Source organism: Athene noctua, chromosome 12, assembly GCF_965140245.1.
Source record: "Athene noctua chromosome 12, bAthNoc1.hap1.1, whole genome shotgun sequence".
Lineage (NCBI taxonomy): Eukaryota > Metazoa > Chordata > Aves > Strigiformes > Strigidae > Athene > Athene noctua.
Genome location: NC_134048.1, coordinates 294604 through 310449, shown reverse-complemented (window position 1 = coordinate 310449; position 15846 = coordinate 294604). Strand labels below are relative to the sequence as shown.

The 15846-nt window shown below is 47.0% G+C and overlaps 1 long non-coding RNA gene across 1 annotated transcript; it reads right to left on the bottom strand.

Moving 5' to 3' along the window:
* Positions 1-459: 459 nt before the first annotated feature.
* LOC141964913 (uncharacterized) lies at positions 460-13516 on the bottom strand. The gene is made up of 2 exons (XR_012634405.1): positions 13447-13516; positions 460-561 (listed from the first exon to the last, which is right to left on the bottom strand). It is a non-coding gene; the product is annotated as an uncharacterized LOC141964913 (long non-coding RNA).
* Between the last annotated feature and the right edge of the window lie 2330 nt (positions 13517-15846).

The following is a 15846-nucleotide window of genomic DNA, read 5'->3' as shown; positions in this document are numbered from 1 at the left end:
ATCGGCCTTTCTAACTAACCCAGCCTTACTCATGCATATGCATGTGTGTGTTATGTAGTGCAATGAATATGGATATCCACACTCTATGAACTTTTGGTAAAATGTGCGGTGCATGTGCAAGCTTTGTGGAGAAATCCCCCTGCACCCCAGCGCCGGAGTAAACAGACCTCCTGGGTAACTCTGTTTGAGTTGTAGAGTCTTTTTTCCACGAATCACTGCCTTGGGCAGGTGTGGGGGGGCTCTCTGGGGGCTGCCCCGACCCCCCTGCCGCCCCCCAGGGACGCTGGGCAACATTCCACAAATCAGTCCGGGCAAGCAGGATTCTTAGCAATATTAAAAAAAATACTATAAGTAATACTATAACTTGCTATAAATAAGTAAATAAATCTCAAAACAATAATCATTTCTCAGTATCACTTTGTGGAGAAATCCCCTTGCACCCCGGGCAGAGTAAACACACCTGCTTTATAACTCTATTTGAGTTGTAGAGTCTTTTTTCTGCTAATCAACACACCATGGAGGCCACAGTCCAGCGGAAAGGTAGAAAGAACGATTCCGACTCTAAAAAGGCAAATTAGCAAAATAAGTCAAGAAACTACTTTAAAATGGTCTCAGGCACTTCCATTGGCACTGTTGCAAATCAGGCTAAAACCAAAAAGTGGCAGATTATGTCCCGATATTTGGGGTGCCAACCCTTTCTGGGGGTTACATGGCCAGGGCCCTGGTCCTGAGCCCTTCTCGCAGCCCCGTTTCTGCTTCAGTCCTGCCCTGAGCAGTAAGGCTGGCCGTCATAAACTGGGGCACAGCCCAGCCCCGCAGCAACGGCGGTGTTTGTCTGGGCTGGTGTTGGACACCCGCATCTGTCACCCCCTGGGCGAGGCGCTGGCCGACAGGCTGTGAGCTGGGTGGCCCCGAGCCCCAGGCTGAAAGCCAGGGTGCAGCCGGGGAGCAGCAGAGCTCACAGCCTGGCCTCCCTGATGTCTCTAGGAAATTGTCTTCTCTGCTCATTCTGACCTTGTAAATAGAAGAATGACAGGGGCAGTTTCTGATTTAAGACTCTTGCCATGAAAAGAAGGAACCAGGAGATAAGGGAGTGAGTTTCTCCAACTTTGCATGAACAGTGGGTGCCTGCCTAACAGCTCTACCTTTGAAGAACAGCTAAAGGAGTGTTAAGAGGGAAACTGAGATAGGGAATTTAAAGAATTTGAGTTTGATGGTGCAGAGCTTGCGCCAAGATGAGGGGGCTATACGTGAAGACATACCAGGGGCTGACTGTTGCTAAGATATTATCTTCTGGCTCAAACAGAAGCTTCCTATTGTCCTTGAAGTAGTACAGAACAGCAATAGATCACCTCAAATCCTAACACTAATTGGCCTTGTGGCTTAGCTAGGAGTTAGGGAACAACTGAGGCTGCGCAGAAGAATAAGGTAAAAAGTCCATCAGCGAGGAAGAGGAGATACTTCATCTATACGACCCTCTCCCAGGAATTTGCGACCACCAAAGGAGCTCAACGCGCAGACGCAAGAGGAGGAGACCTAATTACCATGAGAAGCGAGGGGAGGCGGGGAAATATTATGTTTATGTATAAGCATTCTATGAATATGCATTATTTTGTAATATATAAGCAGGACGAGAGCTGCAAGGGGTGCGCATGCTTGTGGAGGAGCGATCCCCCATGCGCCCGGCGCTGAATAAACATACCTACTTTACAACTTAACAGTTGTGGAGTTAGTTTTTCCGCAAGTCAACTTGGCGACCCAGATGGGACTCTCTACTCGGCTGCCAGGACACTGCTGAGGGGTGGACATCCTAGGTGCACCCCGAGCTTTTCTCGGAGGAACTCCGCTCCCAGCTGTCCACTGCGGGAGTAGACAAGGACCATCTAAATCGCGGACAAAGGTATGTTTAAAGGGTAACGGGCTGCTGGTAAGACGCGCAGAGACGTCTGGCGCACAGCGTAGTCCCAAGGAGGGGGTATACCCATTTGGTTCTGGTTTTGGAAAGCCGAGGGAAAGGTGTAAGGTCTTTTGGGTCAAACTACCGATGACTGGTATATAAGAGGCAGTTTGCATTTGGGCAGGGCACTGGTAATTACCAATTACCGTCACCTGTAAGATCTTACCCTATTTTTCCGGGCTGTTATTGTATAGTGCACTACTTGTGGATATACTGGTTTTGAACTTACGGCAAATTGTTAATGGTTTATGATATATGCTACACGGACCTAGTTGTTGTTTTATTTTGTGGTGTGAGTGGAAGGTGTGACTGGCCCTTTAAGAGTGAGAGGCAGCTGCGGCTTTGTGTGTGAGAGCAGCCGCTGCTGCCTGTCTGTGTGCCTGCATGCCTGCAGGGTGTGAGTGAGAGCAGCCGCTGCTGTATGAGTGAGAGCCTGCAGGGCGTGAGTGAGACGCAGCCGCTGCAAAACAAGTGAAAAGTTTCTATCTGTTTAAGTAATGCACTGTCTTTGTATGTTTTGTGAAAACATCGCATGAACCGGGAAAGCGGATCCCTTCTCCGTTGGTTTGGGTTGGAATCTAGTGATTATTTGTGTAGAAGGAATAAATGGTTGGCACGGGGAGATGATTTATACCTGCTAGAAGGACTGTACACAACTCCTTCTGGGCAGCTGGTAGCATTGGATTGGAAACAACCAGCCGATTATACCTCCGGGTCCGTGGAAGAATCCCCTGCTTTCTTTGTATTCCTGCCCCCCCCGGTAAGGGAATTCTCACCAAGTATGGGTATTAGCAGAGTGCGTAGATTGTCGATGTAAGTGGTACTGTGTGTCTGATAAGAGGAGGTCGAGGTGTGCAGAGTGCTGGGAAAAGTGGAAAGAAGGGATTTTGAGAAGAAATAATAATGGGAAATAAGCAGGGAAGAATTGTAAAGAAAAGCCCATTAGATTGTATATTAACACACTGGAAAGACATAGCGGGGAGGGGAAGCACAGAAAGCAAGAAAATTCTGATTAAATATTGTAATCAGTGGTGGCCACTTTACAAACTGGAAGAGGAGGCTAAATGGCCACTGAATGGGACCTTAGACTACCATACACTGCTGCAATTAATGTTATTTTTACGGAGAGAGGGGAAGTGGGACGAGGTGTCCTACGCAGATATGTTTTTCACCCTCCGGAATCACCCGGAGTGGCAGAGGGATTGTGGATTAGTCCCACCACAAGACCCTTTAGTGCTTGCCCTGGAAAAGGATTATAAGGGAGAAATTAAAGGAAAACTAAAAAGGTGCTGCTCGTCATGCAGCATCGGACAGAGATGTACTAGAACAGATAAGACTAGAAGGGCGAAAGAGCAGAGCTTGGAAGACCTATTCAAACCCCCTCCTCAGTCCCAGGAACAGGACAAGGACTCGGAGGAACAGTCCATTTCTCCAGATAGCCCAATCTCCTCCAGGACACGGGGAAGAACTCCTAAAGCTCTCCAAGCACCCCTCAGAGAGGCGGTGGGACCCCAGGGCACTATGTTGGTTAAAGTGCCGTTTTCTACCTCTGATTTAGAGATATGGGAAAAGAAAGCTAAAAACTACCGAAATGACCCTGAGAGTGTGACTAGGCATTTTCGGTTCATTATAAGGCAGCACAACCCTGACTGGGAAGACATGCAGCTGCTACTGGATCACTTAACTGAGACCGAAAAACAGCTGGTTTTAAAAACAGCACAAAATTTGGCTGAGGATCACTATAGAGCTACTGGGGGGGACTATAAGGAGTTCCTCCCCTTACATGATGACCCGAAATGGGATCCCAATTGGTCTGCACATGTGGAAAGATTAAGAGCATACCGAGAGTGGATTGCAAAGGGAATGGAAAGGGCTATCCCTAAAACAATAAATTGGGCAGCACTCTATGAAATTAAACAAGGTCCATCCGAGTCCCCATCAGAGTTCCTGGATCGGCTGAGAGATACAATGCGCAGTAACACTTCCTTAGACCCGAGTTCAGAGGCAGGGATACAACATCTGGTATCTCTGTTCCTAGGGCAAGCCACAGGGGATATTAGGAGAAAACTTCAGAAAGTACCTCCTCCTGGGGGAAGGAACTTAGAGACACTATTGGAGGAGGCATGGAGGGTATTTCGGAATAGGGAAGAGGACTACAAGAAAGGGCACAAGAAAATCTTGGCTGTAATAAAAGAAGGGGAGCAAAGGAGATCGGAGCGACAGCCGCTTAACAGAAATCAATGTGCTATATGCAAAAAGTTCGGACATTGGAAGAGGCAGTGTCCAGAGAAATGGGGAAACACAGGAAAAAGGGGAAACCGCCGGAAACGGCAGACATTAGCTAATTTAGAAGAACAATGACGGGGACCCGTGGAATCTACCCTAGCGGATCCGCTGGTTAAAATAAAGCTAGGGAAAGAACAAAAAGAAGTAGAATTTTTAGTGGATACTGGAGCAACATATTCAGTTTTGAACATGGATTTAGTACCCCTGGAGAAAGATTATATCATGGTGATGGGAGCCACTGGCCAAAGTGAAAAGGCATACTTTTGCAAACCTTTGAAATATGAATTGGGAAAGCAGTTAGGCATACACAAGTTTCTGTATATGCCGAACTCCCCAAAAGCGCTCCTGGGGAGAGACTTATTAGAACAATTAGGAGCAACCATTAACTTTAACCATGGAGAGATTACTCTGGAGGTAAACAACCAAGAATTTATACAAATCATGAGCTTATCTTTAACTAGTGTCCCCACAGAAGGAGAAATTAGCGAGGAAATTATCGATCAAGTGTATCCCGGAGTATGGGCCACTGATACCCCTGGGAGGGCGAAGAATGCTCCACCTGTAGAGGTAAACCTTAAAGAAGGACAACAACCGGTAAGAATTAAACAATATCCTTTAAAGAAGGAGGATTGGGAAGGGATCCAGCCAGTTATAGACAAGTTTTTGCAAATAGGATTATTAAGGGAGTGTGAATCTAATTTTAATACTCCCATATTACCTGTCCGGAAACCCGATGGGTCATACAGGATAGTTCAGGATCTAAGAGCAATAAATAAAATAACGGAAGATCTCTACCCAGTGGTAGCAAACCCTTACACCTTGTTAACAAAGCTAACTCCTGAACTAATCTGGTTTACTGTTTTAGACCTCAAGGATGCCTTCTTTTGTCTCTCTCTCCTCGAAGCCAGTCAGAAAATATTTGCATTTGAATGGGAAAATCCTAAGAGTGGACGTAAAACTCAGTTAACTTGGACAGTGCTGCCACAAGGATTTAAAAACAGCCCCACTATATTTGGCAACCAACTAGCCAAAGACCTTGAACTATGGGAAGCCCCAACTCCACCTGAAGAGGGAAAGCTGCTGCAATATGTAGATGACATCCTAATTGCCACTAAGACGAAAGAGGCCTGCGTAACCTAGACGGTAAGCCTTTTAAATTTTCTGGGACTTCAGGGCTACCGGGTATCTAAAAAGAAGGCCCAAGTAGTGCAGCGTGAAGTGATCTATTTGGGCTACGAAATCAGTGCTGGGAAAAGGACCTTAGGACAAGCTCGGAAAGAGGCAATTTGTCAGACTCCGAGACCACAAACAGTGAAAGAATTGCGAACATTCCTGGGAATGACTGGTTGGTGCAGGCTATGGATCTATAACTATGGATTACTTGTTAAGCCACTATATGCACTAACTGTCACTGAACAGAAGAACCTCCAGTGGAATAAAGAGGCCATACGGGCCTTTGACTCACTAAAGAAGGCCCTGATGTCAGCTCCGGCTTTAGGACTCCCAGATGTAAGTAAGCCATTCTTTCTCTTTTCACACGAGAAACAGGGAATTGCATTGGGAATATTGGCACAAGACTTAGGCCCATACCGTCGGGCAGTTGCCTATTTCTCCAAGCAACTGGATACAACCACTAAGGGTTGGCCCGGATGCCTACGAGCGGTTGCAGCAGTAATCCTAAATGTACAGGAAGCACGAAAATTCACATTAGGCCAGAAGATTACTGTATTAGTATCTCATACAGTGTCAGCAGTATTGGAAATTAAAGGAGGGCATTGGCTCTCACCCCAAAGATTCCTAAAATATCAGGCTGAACTGGTAGAACAAGATGATGTGGAGATTGTAGTGACTAACATTATCAACCCAGCTTCTTTCCTTAGTGGAGACACAGGAGAACCAGTGCAACATGACTGCCTGGAGACCATCGAGGCAACATATTCAAGCCGCATAGACTTGAAGGACAGCCCTATGGAAGATGCAGAGAACTGGTTTACAGATGGGAGCAGTTATGTCCTGAGCGGTAAAAGATATGCTGGGTACGCTGTTACTACCACCCAAGAGATACTGGAATCAGAACCACTGCCTGTGAGTACATCTGCACAAAAGGCGGAGATAATCGCTCTGACCCGTGCTTTAGAATTAGCCCAAGGCAAAACTGTGAACATTTATACGGACTCAAAATATGCCTTTGGGGTAGTTCATGCTCATGGAGCAATCTGGAAGGAAAGAGGACTGCTAAATTCACAAGGGAAACACATTAAACATGGGAAGGAAATTCTGAGGCTACTGGAAGCTGTCCAACTTCCAAGAAAAGTGGCAACCATGCATATTAAGGCACACCAAAAGGTGAATTCCGACTTAGAAAGAGGAAATGAACTGGCGGACAGAGAGGCAAAACAAGCAGCCAAAAGAGAGGTAAAAATGGAGGGTGCTTTAGTCCCTGATGGACAGACTATTTTAGAAGGTAAGCCTATTTACACAAAAGAAGACAAAAAGCTTATTGCAGATCTGGAAGGATCATATAATAAAGAAGGTTGGGCTGTCACTCCCCAAGAAAAGATAGTAATTCCCTCTTATTTGACCAGACACCTGGTAAGGGAAGAACACAGAAAAGGACACTGGGGGGCAGAGGCCCTATACCGATATTTAGTTAGGAATATTAGAGCCAGAAATTTGTATACCATAGTAAGGCAAGTGACTCAACAGTGTGACCTTTGCCTCCAGACTAATCCTAAGAATACCCCTAATCTAGAAGTAGGCCAGATTGGAAAAGGGAACGGACCAGGACAACAATGGCAAATTGATTTTTCAGAACTTCCAAGAAAAGGGGGGTATCGATACCTATTGGTATTAACAGATACCTTTTCAGGTTGGCCAGAAGCGTTCCCCACCAGAACGATTAAAGCCAGAGAAGTGACAAAAGTATTAACGCAAGAAATAATTCCACGTTTTGGGGTTCCAGCGACCATATCCTCAGACAGGGGGTCGCACTTTGTTTCCAAAGTAGTCCAGCAAGTCAGTTACTATCTGGGCATAGATTGGCAGCTTCACACCCCATATCGTCCCCAATCCAGTGGCCAAGTAGAGAAAATGAATCATTTGATTAAACAGCAAATAGTAAAACTCGGTCAGGAATCAAACCTGACCTGGCCCCAAGCTCTCCCATTGGCACTCTTGCGCATACGAGCAAAACCAAGGGCCAAAGAAGGGTTGAGTCCTTTTGAGATGTTATATGGCAGACCTTACGCAGTGCAAAAGGGAATATCAATGCAAATTGGAGAGGAAACTATGACTTCATACATGATAGCATTAAGCAAACAACTTAACAAAATTGGGAAACATGTATTCGGAACTCGGGGTAGAGGGTTAGACGGACCGGTACACGATATACAGCCTGGAGACTATGTGTATGTTAAGTCTCTTGCAGAAAAAACATTGGAACCACAATGGGAGGGGCCGTTCCAGGTGCTGCTTACGACCTTTACTGCAGTGAAAATTAAAGAACACACATCATGGATACATCATACTAGGATCAAGAAGGCTCCTAAACAACGCTGGGAGGTGACAGAAACTGGACCATTAAAACTCAAATTCAAACAAAAACTTTTGGATTAAGACCTCAAAATGATCAACCGTGAGTTAGAACTGTTAATATGTTTTAGGATTATCCTTCTTGCCTGTGCCCAGGAACCCAAAGATTGGCCTTGGAATCACGCCCAGAAAAATCATGCCATGATGGTGAAGGATGTGGACTTAAGAACAAAACTAGCCATGGTGGTTGTTAACAACAATAAGGTATACCAAGGGAACCAGTGGAGAAGGGACGATAAGGATGAAATCGACCAATTAGAAGGAAAAACGGGGGATGAAATAACAGTGGGTTGTCAAGTATATCATGAGGACGGTCTAGTTCCAGTGTTAGAAGACACTATGATAGGTGTGAGAATGATAGGGTCCCCATATAAATTTGGAGAATCGTGCAAAGGGAAATCAATGTGTTGGTTTAACTTTACCTTAACCAAGATAACTTTTGTAACATGCTTAGGACAAGGGTCAAGGGGACAGGCATTGTTCTACAGGGTCAGAATTGACCCCATGCAGTCTACTGCAACCACTCTGCCACCTGTCACGTCTGTAAGAGGTACAAAAGCAATTGCTGGGCAAGTGCTAAAGTCAAAACCAAGAATCTTTAAAATAGGTCCACATGTGATCCGGAAAACTGGTCAGCAAGTCCTATTGTTTAATCCCCAGTGGTCACTAAAATAGGTGGAAGTGCATTTGCAGGTGAATCTGACAGACATACAACCAAAGTGCCTTCCATATCTGGAAACAACTCAAAGGGGATGGGATGCCTGGCTAAAGGCTCGGGCTGTTCAAAGACAAAAAAGGGATGTGACAGGAATTTTAGGGACAGGATTGGGGGTATTGAATAGTGTAGATTCAGAAGTAATAATGAACAAATTGGCTACAGCAACTCAAGAACTGGATCAATTAAAACGGCCTCTAAAATCGTCCTTATTAGCCTTAGGGACTCACCAATGGCTAACATCAAAACTTCTCCCTGATTGGGAGAGAGTTAACATCAAAGACCATTCATTAGTGGTAGAAGGGATGGAGGCTCTACAGAAAGACACATCCTTGGCTCTTAGTTGTATACAAGCACAAATGTGGATACAATCGATTATTTCCAATATTCTGAGAGAAGGGGAGGAAGGAATCCTCCCTAAGGAAATTCGGAAGGTAGTTTGGGATAAAGCACTTGATCAAGAAAGAGAATTGCAATCCTGGTGGAAATTGGTAAATTTCACGTATGATGATAAGAATGATAAAATAATCGCCTTCGTCCTGACCATATCAAGGGCTACACAGTATAAAATCTACCCTATTACTGCCATAGGATTGTATCATAAGGGAGTAATAATCAATCCAGTAGGACATAAAGGGTGGGTGTGGCAACAAGGGGATAAATGGCAGACTATTGACACAGATCTGTGCACTAACATGGGACATCAGGGATATGTCTGCGAAGGAAACTCCATAGAGGCTCAAGATATGTGCCTGGACACCCACCAGAAAGAGTGCAACTTTGAAGTACAACCCTCTCCTAACCACAATACAGTTCTAATATACATAGGAGGGGGGTGCATATGTTTACGCACTTCTTGTAAGAGCTTTATAGTCGATGGTGATGAAATGGAAATAGGAAACCACTCTAATCATTGTGTATGTAATTTTACAAAAATCGAAGGTTGTGACTTTAACTATGTCAGCCCTGTTCTGAGCTCCCAAGTAATAGAAACGAAATATACTCTGTATCGAAGAATAGGTTCTACCCCCATAGGAATGAATTTGGAGAGAGTGAAGGAGATGCTACAGCACGAAGACTTACTTTCTATTCTAGAAGAAGTAAAACAAAAAGGGAAGGAGATGCTAATAGTAGTAAAACATGATACGGAGCAAATTCACGAGATTTTGATGAAAGTACAAAAGGTAGGAGAACATCATTGGTGGGACACCCTCCTTGGATGGTCACCAACGGCAACCGGAATTTTTAACGCAATCCTTCACCCAGTAGTAGTTCTTTTGATATCTGTAGTAATTTTGTTAATTCTTACTGTAACTATATATATATGGAACTGGAGACTTACAAAACGCCTGCAAATTATGTATGAAGCTTTATACCATAATCCGAATTTTAAAAGACTGGGGTAGATTCTACTAACACTGAATTAGTTATAGGAGACTAATTTGGCTTGGCCTCTATCTCTCCATATAGCTCTTTTACGAATACAAACCAAGCCAAAAGCGAGATTAAGACACAAATGAGGTCAGATGCTTTATAACCCTAGAAACTTTATTCTCTATAACAATTAATCAAAGCGATAGGACAGAGAGGAAAAAGAAGGAAAAGTCAGAATCCCTAAGCAAGAACACGATAGAAGCGCAACTAATTACCACCACCACGACCAGGGATCCAGCGATGTTCTGGCGGCCCGATGACGCTCCACGTTCCTGGCTCCAAGTTGGTTCCCCTCTACTAAGGAGTACGCAGTCTGTCCTTTTATAGTCCCCATCCTCACGATCTGTCCGCCCATTTCCACGGGGCTTGTTGTTCTATGTGCCGCCCCATGGTCCTCCATACGCGCATGCCCAGGTGTCCATGGTGGTCGTGCTGGTGAGGGGCCGATCTGCGGCGTCTTCAGCCTCGCCGTGGTTTCCCCTCCACCTGGCTCGTGCGCAGGTGCAGCTCGGTGGGTGCTGGTAAGGCTGCTGCTGTTTTTCACCTTTGGCGGATGTAGTGGTTTTGCCAGGGACTATTTGTCGCCTCCTAAACGTACTCCTCCACAACAACACGATGCTGTAGCCAGGAAGTGGTATACCTGGAGGCAGCAACGCTGAGACAAACCAAAAGTCTCTACACCACTCCATGGCTCAACATTGCTGCCGTCGTGGTGGTGTGAAAGATAACAGTACAGAAAGAGAAAAGCTAGGAAAAGCGCAGTACTGTAACTAACAAGTATATATTTTTAACATTATTCTTTACTACAAATCATTTTAGTTTAACAAGTATATATTTTTTTAACAATATTTTTAACACTATTTTTAACAATAAACATTTTTATACATTTTTATCTAACAAACACATATTTTAACAATATTTAAACATTTTTATCTAACAAATATAACATGTTTAAAACTAATTAACTTTACAAAGCCTAAGCATTTTATAAACTAAGTTTGAGGCTCCGATGAATCAGTAGAGGGACGAAGTGACATTCTACAAGAACAACAATTACCAGGACAAAACAAAAGTATAATAATGATAAGTAAGATAATAGCCAGTAAAGAAAAAAAGACAACATGAATCAAAATTAATGCCAAAAGGTGATCCATTCTTATAACAAAAGATATCACAAACTGATTACGGCCCTGCAGATCCACGCGGTCGGCTGCTCTGGTCTGCTGGGTTCGGGATCAGCATGCGCAGTGGGAAAAGGCTCTCCGCACCCCCTTTTTAATCCCAAAGCGCATGCGTCATGTGAGACTAGAAAGTTCTATTTTGATTTTCAACCAAAACAAATAAGCAATACTACTATTTCTAACTTTATAGAACAAAAACATCGTATAAACTAAACTTGAGATTCCGGAAAGTCAACAAAAGAACACGATGGTTGAGGTTCAAGGATAGTAGCAGTGAAAACAGTGGCAGAAGAGGACGATAGTTGAGGAGGAGATGCAGGAGAATTAACAGAGGATTGCAGTGGTTGCTGCTCAGGAGATTCAGGCAAAGCAGCAGAAGAACGTGAAAATAACTTACAGAACTGACATTCACACCGACAAAAAAGAAACATTACAATAACAAATAAGGCAATAGCTGATAAAACAAGAATTAAAGCTAGCGCAGAAATGCAATCCATATTCATGGTTGCGATAGATTCCAAAGCTCCAAAATGGAAGTCCAAATACGCAGCAAGAATTTCCACGCCCCCAGCCCAACGCGCATGTGTTATTTAGGCCTAAAAGCACCTATCCTAAATATAAACAAGAATACATGTGTATATAAAGTTTAAATGATTAATACAGCAGTAGACTTTGATTGGCAAACAGCACGAATCTGTTTTACGCCATCAGGTGAAGCAGTAGATGTAAACTACATGCTAGATACAACATGTTGGATTAACTGAACAAAGCAAGGAATGATACAGGGCAAAACATCAAGACAGCAAATGCACATAACAGATAAAATATAATCTGAGTTTCAAAAGAATAGTGAAGACTAACACAACTTAGTTATAAAAGTAAGCTGTAAGATGGTTTGAGTAGTAAAAGAATTTACTAAGTAAGAAGAAAAGGGGGGAATGAGATAGGGAATTTAAAGAATTTGAGTTTGATGGTGCAGAGCTTGCGCCAAGATGAGGGGGCTATACGTGAAGACATACCAGGGGCTGACTGTTGCTAAGATATTATCTTCTGGCTCAAACAGAAGCTTCCTATTGTCCTTGAAGTAGTACAGAACAGCAATAGATCACCTCAAATCCTAACACTAATTGGCCTTGTGGTTTAGCTAGGAGTTAGGGAACAACTGAGGCTGCGCAGAAGAATAAGGTAAAAAGTTCATCAGCGAGGAAGAGGAGATACTTCATCTATACGACCCTCTCCCAGGAATTTGCGACCACCAAAGGAGCTCAACGCGCAGACGCAAGAGGAGGAGACCTAATTACCATGAGAAGCGAGGGGAGGCGGGGAAATATTATGTTTATGTATAAGCATTCTATGAATATGCATTATTTTGTAATATATAAGCAGGACGAGAGCTGCAAGGGGGGCGCATGCTTGTGGAGGAGCGATCCCCCATGCGCCCGGCGCTGAATAAACATACCTACTTTACAACTTAACAGTTGTGGAGTTAGTTTTTCCGCAAGTCAAAACATCCTGTCCCAGAAGATGCCAGATGCTTGGATGATTGTCTGAGAAGCATGAATTCAGCAAGAATCAGCAATAACTGGGGGGAAAGGCAAAGGTGTGTGTGGGGGGGGTTGGGGTGGGTGGGTGTTAGAGTCAGTGGGGAGACTGTGACCACTGACTCAATTCACGACCAGAAAGAATTGTCCCCCCACGCCTGTAAGGAGCATGTGTGCTAATTTACACAGCAAGCGAGGGTAATTTAACTATAACTAACCAACAGCAGATGGAATAGTAATTACAGACCCATGAGCGTAATCTTAGACAGGTTTTTACTAATCATGTAACAAGATAAATACGCAGCAGTTCCTTTGTGTAGCATGCCAGCTTTGTGGAATTGAACCTAGCCCCCATCTTTGCACAAATACGGATTAAACTGATTCAGCTCCGTGTGTAAGATTCCCTTTTTTGCACACTGGGTGATGAACACTGCTTGAAGGACAACAAAAGCCTTGTAAGAGTTAACAGAAAAACACACTACTCCTATGAGTGTAGTAACTCAAGGTGCTGGGGGTCTCCCGGGGGCTCTGGGGGCGGGGCTGCCCGGTGCCTGTGCCCAGGGGGTCTGTCTCCTCCCCCTCCCCTCCCCAGCTCTCACATTACTCCTGGGCCTGCGCTGGCTGGGCCTGCCTCCAGCTGACCGGGAGCGCACACACACACCCCCCAGGCATCCAGCGGGCAGGAGAAACCCCGACCCCTGCCCAGGGGCCTCACTCCTCACGGGTGACCCCAGTACTGACCTCAGCCGGGCCGCAGCTGGAGCAGAGGCTGCACCTCCCGGGAGCCAACATGGCCGCCCGGCAGCCCAGGCCTGCAGCTCCCAGCATGCCCCGGGAGCCAACATGGCCGCCCGGCAGCCCAGGCCTGCAGCTCCCAGCATGCCCCGGGAGCCAACATGGCCGCCCGGCAGCCCAGGCCTGCAGCTCCCAGCATGCCCCGGGAGCCAACATGGCTGCCCGGCAGCCCCATGCCCAGGCCTGCAGCTCCCAGCATGCCCCGGGGCGCCGGTTCCCGCGGTCTGACCCTGCGGGGACACCGTCCCCCGGCCCGGCCCCGCCCCCCAGCCCCATGGCCGCCTCCCCGGGCTGCTCCGGCCGGTGGAGCAGGGGAGAGGCGGGGGAAGAGTTGAAGGACAAGAAGAAGGAGAAGAAGAAGAAGAAGGAGGGACAGTGCGGCGGAGAGAGGTGGGACGGGCGTTGGGCTGGCTGGAGAGGGACGGGCGGCGGGCAGAGGGATGGGAACGGGCAGTGGGACGAGGAGAGTGGGGGGAGCTGGGCAGGGAGTGGGGGAAGGAGAAATACTGGTGAGGAGCCGGGCAGAGGGGCAGAGCGGGAGGAGGGTGGAGGGGAAGGGGACAGTGAGTGCAGGAAGAAAGAGAGTGATGGGCCTCAGGACGGAGGGTCAGCGAGAGCAGAAGGGCAGGAAGGAGGACAGAGGGACGGACAGACACAGGCTGGGCGAGTGAGCGGGCCGGGGGGCGAGAGACAGCAAAGGCACCAGGAGAGTGGAGTGACAGAGACGTGGGACGGGGAGCAGAAGAGAGGGATGGAGGGGAAAGGGTGAGAGGGAAGAGCAAGGGAGAGGCAGGGACACAGAGCACTGCACGGAGCAAGAGAAGATGGAAACTGTCCCTAGAGACTGAGAAACAGGGTGTGGGTCAGGACAAGGGGCAGAGAAGGATAGAACAGCGATGGCCTCCGGGATGGAGATGGAGGAAGAGCAGAAGGGGTTGGGGAGCAGGACAGAGGCCCAGAGAGAAGGCCCAGGCAGCTGAGCAGGGGAGACAGGCAAGAGAGAGGGGCCAGGCTGCAGGAGAGCAGGACATGGAGACAGAAAAAAAGAGGAGAGGGAGAAGGAGGTGTGGAGAAATGAAAAGGTAGCAACAGGCTATATATAGGACAGACAGGGAGGAATGAGAAACTGCAGACAGGGAGTCAGACAGAGAAAGAAAGAGAAAGACAAAATAGCGATGGGCTAAAGACAGAGAGGGAGGGACTAAAAAATGGGGGCAGGGATCCGGACAGACAGCGATGGGGAGAGACCAGAAAGAGCAATTATGAGTGAGTGCCCCCATTTCTCGAGCGCTCCCCCTGAACTGCATTACTGGGAGCCTCAGGAAGGTGCTGCCTGCCAAAGCCCTGCCCTGGGCCCAGTCCTGTGCACTAATATTGGGGCCAGTCATCATGCTGCAAAGTGGCCAGGGCCAGGGAAAAAAAGCCCAGCTGGGGGAAGAAAAATTGCCCAATTTTTTTTTCCTTTGTCTGCTTGTTTGTTTTGCTTTTTAAAAAGTATGATGTAAGCTCTAAATACAGTCTGAAAAGGAAAAAGGAACCAGGCGTACCAGGCTGGTCACATTTAAAGGCCGAACCCACTGAACAGCTGCACAAACCATCGCTCGCTCTCGCTGCGCACATTCCACCCCCTGCCTGCGTCTTGAGCGTTCCCCGGCAACAGCACCACCAGGCAGCTCAAAAAACCATACTGCCTGCAAAAACTTGAGCACAGCTTAATTCTGTGAAATTTGCCCTCTTTCTAGGCCGCTGGTTAGAGACTCCTCTGTCAAGAGACGGCTCAGGTCCACACCAGGGCTGGCGGTGCTGCTTTCCGGGTCCCGTGATGGTGATGGGCGGAGGGGCAGGTTGCCGTGTCCCAGGACCGGGTACGTGGGTGGGACTCCAGGGTCACCCCTGCCTTTTTCTCGCAGCAGAGCCCCAGCTGGTGCCAGCCCTATGCTGCAGCCCCGGAAAAGAGCTCTGGAGGAAGGAAAGAGCACTTTCCCCGAGGCAAGAGCTCTGGCTGGATGCCATCCTCAGGTGAGCCCCGCTGCAGTAGCAAACCTCTGGCGCCAGCGTGGCCGTCAGTGGGATGCTCCAGCTGAGCTGAAAGGGAGCTCGAGAGCTGGGGGAGAGGTACCCCCACTGCTGGGGCAGCTGCGGGGCAGCGCTGGCCGACTTACTCAGCTTTAATTGTTGTTAAAGTGACACCAAGCCAATCCTGCTGCCACCACTTGCTCCTTTTGTGCCTGGATTTCTTCTGATGTAAATGGTGCTGGAGGGGCTGCAGGGGAGACAGCAAAGCCAGGTTCAGTGATACAGAGCTCTTCCTTTGTCCATTCCCTGTGCACGGGCAAAGGAGTAGAG